General features: G+C 41.4%; 1 non-coding gene across 1 annotated transcript; it reads right to left on the bottom strand.

Moving 5' to 3' along the window:
- Positions 1–12,479: 12,479 nt before the first annotated feature.
- LOC111885121 (small nucleolar RNA R71) lies at positions 12,480–12,586 on the bottom strand. The gene has a single exon (XR_002848004.1). It is a non-coding gene; the product is annotated as a small nucleolar RNA R71 (small nucleolar RNA).
- Positions 12,587–12,818: the final 232 nt, after the last annotated feature.

Raw genomic sequence — 12,818 nt, 5'->3', positions numbered from 1 at the left:
GAATCTCGGATGCTGTCCTCGGAACCTCCCACCACATCATGGCCTTGATCTTGGCCGGGTTGACCAATATACCCTTCTGGTTGACTATGTTCCCCAAAAATTGCACCCCACGCAACCAGAACTCACACTTGGAGAACTTGGCATAAATCCTATCCCTGCTCAAGGTCTTCAGTACCTCTCGTAGATGATCCTCATGCCGCTCCTTGGTCATGGAGTAGACCATAATATCATCGATGAATACAATCACAGATGGATCCAACATCGGCCTGCAAACTCATTTTATGAAGTCCATGAACGTTGCTGGTATGTTGGTGAGCCCAAATGGCATCACCACGAATTCATAATGACCATAGTGAGTTTTGAAGGCCGTCTTGTTTACATCATCATCCCTAAACCTCATCTGATGGTACACTTATCGCAAATCAATCTTGGAAAACAAAGAGACGCCCTGAAGCTGATTAAACAAATCACCAATCCTTGGAAGTAGGTAACGGTTCTTTACCGTTAACATATTCAACTCCCAATAATCGATGCACATTCTGTGTGAACTGTCTTTCTTCTTCACAAAAAAAATCGGTGCTCTGCACGGAGAGCTTCGCGGACGAACAAAACCCTTGTCTAGCAGCTCCTGAAGCTGGGTAAGCTACTCCTGCATCTCAGGTGGCACCAGGAGATACGCCGCCTTCGCTATCGGAGCCGCACCAGGCATCAAATCAATCCAGAACTCAATTTGCCTCTGGGGAGGCACTTCTGGTAAATCCCTGGGGAAAACATCAGGGAAATACCGCACGATGGACACCCTGCTAAACTCCATCATGCCCTCAACCTGTGTTTCTGCAACATAAGCTAGGAACCTAGAACAAACCTGCTGCAGATATCTCCTACCCCTTGCAGCTGAACAGAGAGCTTGCCCATGTGAAGCTCTCTCACTAGAAATAACCAGTTCTCCCTCACTTTGGGTTTGAACTCTCACCAGCTGTCGTTTGCAATCAATCACGACCCGTTGGGGCCTAACCAATCCATCCTGATGATAAGCTTTGATCCTCTCAAGGGAATCGTCACCAAATCAATAAAGAACCTCTCACTTAACATGTTCAGGACACACCCATGGAAAACCCTGGAAGCACTCACAGTATGGTCATCCGCAATCTCCACCTCTAAAGGGAAAACCATTGACCAAAAAGGTCCTTATAAAAGATCAAAAAAAGCATAAACATAGACAAAGAAAGAAATAAAAGATAGAGATAAAACACATACCAGTAACCACATTCGACGTTGCATGAGCCTCATCGGTGGTCAACTGAAAAGCCATGATCTTCACCATAGGAACCTCCGCCTTTCCCTGGCGGCCATTGGGAATCCTCAAAATGGCTGGCGTAGGCGCCGCCACTGATCCTCTTGAAAACCTTGGGCAATCAACCTTTTGATGGTCAGTGTGGTTGCAATGGAAACAAATCAAGGCACTCCGAGGGAAATTCATACTCATATGACCAGTCTGCTCATACCTGTAACAACTCGAACCCGCTAAGTGACACGCCAAACTATGTTTCTTGCCAAACTTGTTGCAGCGACCTTGACCTTATTGGCCCTAAAATACGAATCGTAAACCTTGGACTTCTAGGCCTGGCCCCCAACAGTTTGTACTTGCTCTGGCTTGCTCTTCAACCGAAGCTCCAGCACAATCTCCCGCTCATGGACCCTCTCAATCATATCATTCACGGTCTTGCACCCCGAATAGCTCAAAAACTCCATGATATCCTCCCTCAGCATGCCGTGATATCTCATCTTCCTTATCTCCTCATCTGCAGTGTATTGTGGGACTAACAGTGCCCTTTCCCTGAATTTGGCGGTAATCTCTGCCATACTCTTTGTAGTCTGGTGAAGGTCCTGGAACTCCCTCGCCATCTATTGCACCTCAATAGATGGTGAAAACTCTCTTTGAAACTTGTGAACAAAATCCTCTTAGGTCATCATTGCTACTGCTTCCGTCCCTACAGCTTGGCTAACCTCCTCCCACCGATCCCTAGCTCTGTCCCTTAGTAGGCAGGATAAAAATACCACATTTTCCCCCTCTAGGAAAAAGCTCCTCCACTGGGCATTCTCCTGGTCTGCGATCCAGCGACGGCTAGTGATGGGGTCCTTATCTCCATATAACTCAAGATCTCCATATTCCTTGAACTCTTGGAATGGGGGAGCTCGAGCTCCAATCTGGCCTGCAACAATCTCATCTCGAAAAGTCGTGAGCCTCTCATCCATCATCTTAATACACCCCTCCTTAATGGCACCGAACAACACAGGGGTAGCATCCAAGACACCGTGAGTAACCTCAAGCTGAAATGAACTCGCACAACCTCTCACCAATTGGGTCAGCACCTGAACCAGAACCGAAGCCTGAACCTCCTCGAGTAGTCATCACCATCCTCACTAAAACACAACATACAAACAATCATTTTATGACTCAAGGGAAAATTACCATAAAAAGCGTCCTTAGAGTTATTAGGTATGCTTTTTGTCTCGGGTACATGTCATGTGATTCCAACAGTACAGGCCCAATACTACCTTCCACACCTACTGGTACCTTCCTCAAGGTCAAATCTAATTCCTCTAAGTCACCACACAACAACCACATATCAATCTAATGCCATCCAACACACATAACCTAGACATTACTAGGGAATCTCAACCCTCACCACTCGCAACACAAAGAACCTCAATCAACATCGATTGTTGCCTTATGCATGCAAGTTATACAAAAAACAGGATCACATAGACTGTCAAATGAAGATTCTACCCTAAGTCCACAACCAAACAAGGAATAGGAAAAGAGGCTGAATCGATCATTCTAGAGTTGTCTAATCCTAATCGTATACAACATAGCAAATAACTGGGTCCATATCAATCCTAATGTTAAATGTGACTTGAGCATTTGGATCATGTTCATGGAGCATTTGGAGAACTTGTAACTCAATGGAGCACTTGGGGTTCAACGAGCATGTGACAAAGGAACAGATCATCTAAGAAAGGAATGGATTACTAATAAAGGAACAGATCAAGTGCCAAAGGAACAGATAGTATAGAAGGGGGTTTGGAGCACCTGGAAGAGGTTTGGAGCACTTAGGAGTAATATTGAGCAACAAGGGAACCTTGTTGCGACATATGTTGAAGGGATGGACCAAGAAGGATGTTGTTGCGGCAAGGGAATTCCTTCTTGCTCCATTATACTCCCTCTTGTGCCATCTGAAGTTCCTCTTGCGCCATGAGGATCCCTCTTGCGCCATAGGGTACGCATGTTGAGCCATGGAGTATGCTCTTGCGCCATGCATGGACTTCTTGCGCCATGTATGTTCATGTTGCGCCAAGGTGGTGTTGTTTCTCCAATCTTGACCTTCTTGTGCCACACATGAAGCTTGTTGCGCCATCCATACACTTTTTGCGCCGTCATGGTGCAAGTTGGACCATCTTGGTCCTTGATGAGCCAAGTATGCTATGAAGTCCTCTATGAATCTCAAGAATGTTCCAAAAGATCTTGCATACAGGAATATGATTGGTTGCCTACATTCATTTGCCTATAGGTAAATGGGCTTGGCCCATTAGGGTTTTAGGTCTGATCCCTCAAGTGTAAATAGGGATGCATGATAGGTCATTTTGTAACTTGATTTCTAGAGTAATAGGCGAATCTCTATGTAATTGTACTTGTAACTTCAGTTTGAGACTCATATATAAAAGAATACTCTCTTCCTGCCCGTAGATGTAGTTCACCATGTCTGAACCACGTAAATACTGTGTCTAGTGTACTTACAGTTTTGCTAGTTATCCGCTTTACTTCCTAACGAGTGGTATCAAATTTGTGTTTTGTATTCCTGTGATTGAAGATGTCTACTGACAAGTTTGATTTGGAGAAGTTCAATGGTATAAATGACTTCACTTGGTGGAAAGTTAAAATGAGGGCTCTTCTGGTTCAACAAGGATGTGCGGCGGCACTTCAAGGAGAGGCAAAACTGCCATAGGACATGGTGGTTAAGAAGAAGATGGACATTCTGACGAAGGCACATAGTGCCATTCTATTGAGCTTGACAAATGAAGTATTGAAGGAGGTCGTGCATCAAACAACTACTTCTTGGCTCTGGCATAAACTTTGTGAAAATTACCATAACATCTCACTGATGAACATGTAATATCATAAGCAAAGTTTGTACACTCTTAGAATGTATGAAAGTACCCAAGTGAAAGATCATGTAGATAAATTCAATCGTATCATCTTGGATCTACAAGGTGTTGACGTGAAGATTGAAGATGAAGATCAAACGCTCATTATCTTATGTTCTCTGCCTAACTCATATGAGAATTTCGTTGATACCATGATTTATGGTAGGACAATGATCAATGTGAATAATGTGAAGGCTTTTTTGATGTCCAAGGAACTGAAAAGAAAATTTTTAGCTGGATAGGAAGTGTCGAGTTCTGGTTTGTTGGCAGGAAGAGGACGAACATATGAGAGAAAAGGGGAAGCAAAGGGAGATCACGTTCTAAATTGAAGTCTAAAGGTTCATCAACTGCCAAGTGTTATAACTGTAAGGATAAGGGGAACTTCAAGTGAAATTATCCACAACTGAATAATGGAAGTCCAAGAGTGAATTAAGCAATAATAACACTGCTTTTCTAGTTAAGGAAAGTTCTAATGAAGGGGACGATTGTGATGTATTGAATGTATGTACATCGAATTCTGCTAAGGGTTGGGTCTTAGATTCATTTTGGATCACCCTATCACATGACGTATAATAGTGACTGGTTCAACTCCTTCAAAGAATGGGATGGCACATTCAAGAGAGGTGATGATTGGGTGAGAAGTATCAAAGGCAGTGGCACAGTGCAGACCGAGATTCACGATGGCATGATCAGTAAGTTAGATTGTTGGTATGTTCCAGAACTTCGGAAGAATATAATTTCTCTTGGCATATTGGCTAACAATTGGATGAGGTACGCTGGTGAAGGTGACTGGGTCAAAGTGACCAAAGGTTCTCTTGTTATAATTAAAAGGAAGATGAATCATGGCGGGATATATATCCTAGAAGGCATTACAGTTATGGGAACGTTGGCTATCTCCCAATCCTTGAATGAAGGTGATCAAAATACGGAGTTGTGGCATCATAGGTTGGGGCACATGAGTGAGAAGGGAAATGAGATCTAAGTAAACAAGGAATGCTTGGTGGAGAGGCTACTTGAAAGATAAAGTTTTGTGAAGCTTGCGTTCAGGGAAAGAATCGAAAAGTGAAGTTCGGTACCGGTCAACACACAAGCAAGGAAATCCTAGAGTATGTTCACTCAGATCTATGGGGTCCTGCATCAGTGAAGTCTCAAGGAGGATGCTCATACTTTGTGACGTTCATTGATGACTATTCAAGGAAGGTTTGGTTGTACTTTATTAAGACCAAAGATTAGGTGTTTGGGAAGTTCAAGGAGTGGAAGACCACGGTTGAAAAAGTTACTGGAAAACAGGTCAAGACTATGAGGACTAAGAATGGGTTGGAAATCTGCAATGCTTCATTTGATAATTTCTACAAGGCAGAAGGTATAGTGAGGCACCGCACTGTATGAAACACACACCACAACAAAATAGAGTGGCATAACGGACAAACCAAACACCCATGCAGTGTGCAAGGTGCATGCATATATTTTCTAATTTATCCAAGAATTTCTAGGTGGAAGAAGTTAACATTGTTTGCTATCTAGTGAACAGATCACCATCAACTACAATATACTTGAAGACTCCTCAATAGGTATGATCTTTAAAAACCTCTGACTATTCTGGTTTAATATATTTGGATGCCCCGCATATGCTCATGTGAATGATGGTAAACTTGCGCCAAAGGCAATGAAGTGCATTTTTCTAGGATATACAACATGAGTAAAAGGTTAACGAATGTGGTGTACAGAAGAAGTAAGAACTCCTAAATTTATCATGAGTAGAGATGTGACTTTTGATGAATTTGCCATTGGTAACCAGGGATGAGGTGAAATAAGTCAAGAAAAGAACAAAGATTAGGGTGCTAGCCAGAAGGTGGAATTTGCAACTCAAACTCTAGACAAATTTATTATAAGTGACAAAAAGCAAGGCGACAATGAACAACCTGGAAAAGATGAAACCCAAGAGCAACCCATGAGATCTTCGTCCAGTGGTGTTGATGCCAGGAAGAATGATGGTTCAGAATCAATAGCAAAGAAAAGATCAAGGAGGGTCATTCGACAACCTGATAGATATGTGGGGTGTGTGAATTCAGGTGAACTTGACTCCACTTATTTTGCTTTAGAAACTAGAGAAGACGTTGACACTAGGGAGCCTTATTCGTATAAAGAGGTTTTGGTGAGTAAAGAATCAAACGACTGGTTGATGGTCACAAATGAAGAAATGCAATCTTTAGAGTCGAATGAAACATGGGATCTTGTTCCATTATCAAAGTAGCAAAGCCAGTGGGATGCAAGTGGATCATTAAGAAGAAGGAAGGGATACCAGAAGTTGAACCAGCTAGGTTCAAGGCAAGGTTGGTGGTAAAAGTGTTCTCTCGGAAAGAAGGAATTAATTACCATGAGGTGTTCTCACCGTTCGTGAAGCACAAGACAATTCAGGTTCATTTGGCCATGGTGAGTGTGTTCGATCTGGAGCTTGAACAACTTGATGTGAAAACTGCATTTCTTCATGGGGACTTAGAAGAGAAGATTTGTATGTCCCATCCAGAAGGGTTCCTTGATTCTAAGAAGGATCATGTATGTTTGCTGAAGAAATCACTGTATGGTTTGAAGCAGTCTCCTAGACAATGGTACAAGAGATTTTATTCATTCATAATCTCGAATGGCTACACTCGGAACCTGTTTGACATTTGTGTTTACTTAAAGGAATTGTCACCAGATTCCTATATATATATATATATATCTATTGCTTTGTATTGAAGATATACTCATCACAGCTAAAGACACAGCTGGAATAAATGACTTGAAGGCGACCCTGAAGAATGAGTTTGAGATGAAGGATTTATGAGCAGCAAAGAAGATATTGGTGATAGAGATTCAAAGGGACAGAAGATTAAGGCGGTTATGTATTTCTCAACAAAATTACATTGAGAAAGTTCTGCAATCCTTCAAATGTGATTAGTCCAAGCCAGTTGGAACTCCTTTGGTAGCTCACTTTAAACTTAGTCCAAGAACTATACCCACTACTAATGAAGAAAGGAAGTACATGTGTAGGGTTTCATACTCAAGTATTGTTAGAAGTCTCATGAATGCTATGGTCTGTACTAGACCTGATTTGGATCATGCTGACTCTAATTATGGTGGTGATTTGTTGAAACGCAGGTCACGAATGTGCTATATATTCACTTTATTTGGATGTGACATCAGTTGGAAGTTAACGTTACAAGATACCGTTGCTTTATCTACAACTGAATCTGAGTACATGTCTTTGATGGAAGGAATAAAGGAGGAGATCTGGTTTCAAGGGCTTATTCAGAGTCTTGGTCTAAAAGTGGAGAAGCCTATCTTGTATTGTGACAGTCAAAATGCTTTGAGTCTTGCAAAGAGCCCTATGTATCACGAGAAGACGAAGCATATTAATCTCATGCATAATTTCATTTGGATATTCTGGAAGGAGACAAGTTTTCAATACTAAAGATCGATACCAAGGTCAACCCAGCTGATATGTTGACAAATTCGTTGCCCACGGAGAACTTCAAACTTTGCTTGGACTTAGTTGATGTCCGTAGGAGGTAGGTCCCTTCGGGGACGATGGAAGGAAGGGAGAGAAAGTTCTTGTTCGAGGTGGAGTTGAAGGGATGCTCAAGTTAAGGTGGAGATTTTTAAATGTGACTCGAGCATTTGGATCATGTTCATGGAGCATTTCGAGCACTTAGAACTCAATGGAGCACTTGGGGTTCATAGAGCATGTGAGAAAGGAATGGGTAATATGAGAAAGGAATGGATCATCTGATAAAGGAACAAATCAAGTGCCAAAGGAATGGATCATACAGAAGGGGGTTTGGAGCACCTTGAAGAGGTTTGGAGAACATGGGAGTGATATGGAGCAACAATGGAACCTTGTTTCGCCATATGTTGAAGGGATGGGCCAAGAAGGATGTTGTTGTGCCAAGGGAATTCCTTCTTGCGCCATTATACTCCCCCTTGCGCCATGAGAAGTTCCTCTTGCGTCATGGGGATGCCTCTTTAGCCATGGAGTATTCTCTTGCGTCATGCATGGCCTTTTTGTTCCGTGTATGTTCCTGGTGCGCCAAGGTGGTATTGTTTCTCCAATCTTCATCTTCTTGGCCTTCTTGTGCCATACTTGAATCCTGTTGTGCCATCATGGTGCAAGTTGTACCATCTTGGTCCTTGATGAGCAAGTATGCTATGAAGTCCACTATGATGCTCAAGAATGTTTTTAAGAAGATGCTGCATGGAGGAATATGATATGTTTCCTCCATTCATGGGCCTATGGGCCAATGGGCTTGACCTATTAGTGTTTTAGGTCTGATCCCTCAAGTATAAATAGGGATGCATGCTAGGTCATTTTGTATCTTGAATTCTAGAGTGATAGGAGAATATTTGTGTAATTGTACTTGTAACCTCTGTTTGAGAGCTCTGAAATAAAAGAATACTATCCTCCTTCCTGTGGACGTAGGTCACCTTAACTGAACCATGTAAATATTGTGTCTTGTGTGCTTACAGTTTTTCTAGTTATCCAAGTTTTTTCCAAACACCAAAGTAATACATAGCATCAAGTTCTACTAGGCTATAAGGCATCACAAAAATCAGGCAATTCTATCATATGATTCCTAAAGGTATCCTTAACCCTAATCTAGCATGCACTTCCCATATCAAGCATACTTATCATAACACATATGTATGGGTAATTTTAGGAACCAGTTACTTGAGTTCAGCTGATTGCATGTATCACACCCCTTCTTTTTAGTAAAACCTTTTTAGGAGTTTTAAATTTATTTTCTTAATAAAATTATCATTTCCTTTGTTTGAGTCCTAACACACCTGAAATTGTGCCTGAATCCCTCAAACCAAGGCTCTAGTACAATTTGTAACATCCCCCTCTGGCACGTATCACAATATTGTCCGCTTTAGGCTCCCAAAACGAAAACTTCCCAGGGGGTCACCCATCCCTAGATTGCTCTCACCCGGGCATGCTTAACTGCAGAGTTCTTATGGTATCTTTTGCCCTCACAACTTTAAAATGCGTTGTGACAAGGAAGGTATCCACACCCCTTATAAGGAATGCTTAGTTCTCCTTCCTAACCGATGTGGTATCAGGTACAACCCACCTTAGTTGTAGCACCCATTTCGAGGTACAACTTTGAAGTCATATCATTCTAAGCTTTTGGATGAGTTCACGGAGTGAGCAATGCCTCGCACATTATGAGCTATGTTGACTTGGTTAACTCACATTTTCGGCCCTCACAATGTGAGACCTTGTTGCTCACGACAAGAGAGCGGCCTGATGGCCAAACCCTAATTGTTTCGGTGTTTAAAGGAATCTGAGAGCTAGGGTTGTTCACCTTCAACCTATTTCACACTCTAAGCCTCCAGAAACCCTATTGCCATTCATTTTGAAGTTATTGGTCTTTTGGGTGCAACTTTAGCTCTTGGAAGGTGAAGAGAAGAAAAGAATAAGTGTTTAGGTGGTGGACCTTGCTTGAATCATTTTCCAGGTGCATCTTTACTTGTTGTTGGACCTTTGTAAGTCCTAAAGATTCAAACTTTATTCATCATTTAAGTAGATCTAGGTTTTTGGTCCAAATCTCATTATATTTAGCATTGTTTGAATGAGGTAAACCCATAAAGTTAGAAATTTATGGATCTCAGGAGTTCCTTGACGATCATTGTTAGATGCCATTTCGTTCATCCTATAGGGTAGTTTTTATCATCATTTTAGCATCATATTTTGTACATTTTCATGTCATTTAGATAAATAATGTTCAGCTCATGTATTTCGTTAGAATTCCCATACTGCTCATGTTTTATGTTGATTTCGGATAGTTCGAGTGGAGCAGTGCTTTGGGAGCAGTTGGATGCGTGTTTGGAGCTTAAAATGGAGCTTGAAATTTCTGGAGTATGTTGAGGAATGTTTGGAAGATGTTTTGGTCAAGAAACAATCAATTGAATTGATCACACGAAGATAGAATATACAATATCAAAGTTAAAGGATGTTGCTGGTAGCTTTGACCCCCTGTCAGTGTTTTGACCATATCTCGAGAACCATAACTCCGATTGATGCGATTCAAAATGATCTGAAAAGTAGATGAAATTTTGGACGTCATAGGCACAACCTGTGATCGCATCGCAGGTTGTCACCTTGCGATCGCAGTCGACCTTTTTGCGATTGTAAGTTTGGTCGCAGGTTGCCTTCGAGGTTCTTTTGTGCCCAAAATTCATCCGGAAATGCAAACTCAAAACCTGCGGTCATAGGTTGTCTCTTAACGATCGCAGGTTGGCCAAAAAGTGTCAAAATAGCATCCTACTTCATTAAAACGACATCACATTCATTTATATCAAAACCTGCGATCGCAGGTTGTCTCCTTGCGATCGCAGGTGCGTCGTTTTTGCTGTTGGACGTATAAAAAGACCCTGATAGCCTTCCAATAACTGAAGTTGACGATTCCAGAGGTATCAGACGACGGAAATACGATTTTGGAGGCGTTTCTTCCCTGATTTCATCAATTTCCGAAGATCTGAAGACCGTGGATCATCTCCTTCAAGTAGATTAGTAAGATTAGTTGTTTGGTGTCTCTTTTTATCTGTTTTGATCATATTTTTGCCTTGTATGGCTAAACCCTAGTTTTCATTTCTGCAAAAGACAAGTACTTTTCATGTGATTGATCATAAGATCTGGTTTTTGATTTGTGTTTCTATCTAGATTCTTCAGTTTTGTTCTTAATGAATGTTTGATTTTGATTCTTGTTAGTTTGATCACCTGGCTAGGGTTTTATCATTCCAGTTAATCAATTAATAGAATCCGTATTTGTTCTAATAAATTGGTAAAAGTAACAAGTATCATATTGGTTCCGTTTTGGGATTTAACTCTGGTATAAACTATAGAAATCATATCTTTACGCTTCCGAGCCTGTGAGAAGTATTGGATGTTGCTGGGAATTTTACATAGATTATAATGCAACTTTTCTGATTTAATTAAGAGTTTATTTAATTGAACAGTAAAAAGTTAGGGTTAATTAAAGAGCTTGTTTTGGTTAACTAAATAAGGTAAAAGTGGAATGACTAGAGCTTGTTAGTTTTTCTCAGTACCAGCTTAGATAGAACGCATCTCAAATAACCAAGTCAATGTTGATTGCATGATTAGGAAAGTCGCAGCAGAGCTGAAATCGTTTTTATTATTGATTTTAGTTTAATTTAATATCACTACAATTCTAGTTTTTAGTTTAATTCAAAACCCCATTTTCTATATTATCTGTTCTTGACTAGATTGTGCCTGATGCAAAAAGGCATTGGCCATTAGGCTGTGTCCCTGAGGATTCGACCCTGCTTCCTTGTGCTATATTTTTAGTGCAACCAGCAGTGATAATTTATTTGCTTAATACGTGCGCGACAGTGTGTTAACAAATTGGCGCCGTTGCCGGGGACACGGTGCTTTCTAATAGTTTTATGCCAAGAATTTTTCGTTCAGGTACACCTTGAGTTTTTGATCCAAAAATCGAGTGAACTGCAAGGAAACTGAAGAAAGAAGCAGCAAGAAAAAAACAACCAGCTGGTCTCTTTGGTTCATTATCTTCCATACCCCCAGAAACCTCCACACCACAAGGCACTCCCTTGTGGAGCGAATCAGATCCGTTTTTTCCAAAAGTACCCTCATCTTCTCCTCAAAACAGCCCCTATAAAACTTACTCCCCACCCCCTTCCGTTAAAACTGAAACCACAGACTCTTTAGAAATCGTATATGAAGACTTAGTTGTGAGTGGAGACGAAGCAGAAAAGACCCTTAGAGAGTGGGCTACTCAAGAGGTCAACCAACAGCCCCTTTGCATTACGTTTCCAGAAGCCCAAAACTTCGAACTTAAATCTGGGCTAATTCATCTTCTTCCCACTTTCAGAGGATTGGAAAACAAAGAACCACATAAATTCCTCAAGGAATTTCATGTGGTTTGTTCAGGAATGAAACCTTATGCTGTCACAGAAGACCAGATAAAGTTAAGGGCATTCCCCTTTTCGCTTCAAGATTCTGCAAGAGAATGGTTGTATGAACGCCCATGGTGTCGCCTCCTCGAAGCAGCTCCCTCTCGCCCCGATTGATGAAAAAGAAATAGAATTGGAAAAGTCCAAAGAAGACTTTGACCCCGTAAGCTAAACTGGGAATCTCGTACGAAACTGAGAATGTGATCATGACAGCACATCGAATATCAGGTTCCATCACCACTTGGATAGAACTCGCAAAGCTGTTTTTAGAGAAATACTTTCCAGAGACGCGAGTCTCCAGTCTCAGAAGAGAAATCCTTAGTATCAAACAAGGAAAAAGAGAAGCTTTACATACCTACTGGGGGAGATTCAAGAAGTTGTTGGTCCGTTGCCCCCAACATGGAATTAGTGATTACCAGCTCTATAATTGTTTCTGTGAAGGTCTAACACCCATGTAAAGACGGCTTATAAATGCTTCCGGTGGCGGTTCTTTGGGTGACATGACCCCAACTGAAATTAGAGAGCTGATTGAGAAGCTGGCGATCGAGTCTAAACATTCCGGGAATGAAGATGAGTGGTATCCAGATCAGCCAAGAGGGGTCAAGGAAGTCAACAATGTTCATCTGGAAGCTCAGATA

Source organism: Lactuca sativa, chromosome 3 (assembly GCF_002870075.4).
Source record: "Lactuca sativa cultivar Salinas chromosome 3, Lsat_Salinas_v11, whole genome shotgun sequence".
NCBI lineage: Eukaryota > Viridiplantae > Streptophyta > Magnoliopsida > Asterales > Asteraceae > Lactuca > Lactuca sativa.
Note: the sequence above shows the minus strand (reverse complement) of the source record. Positions and strands in the feature narration are given on the sequence as shown.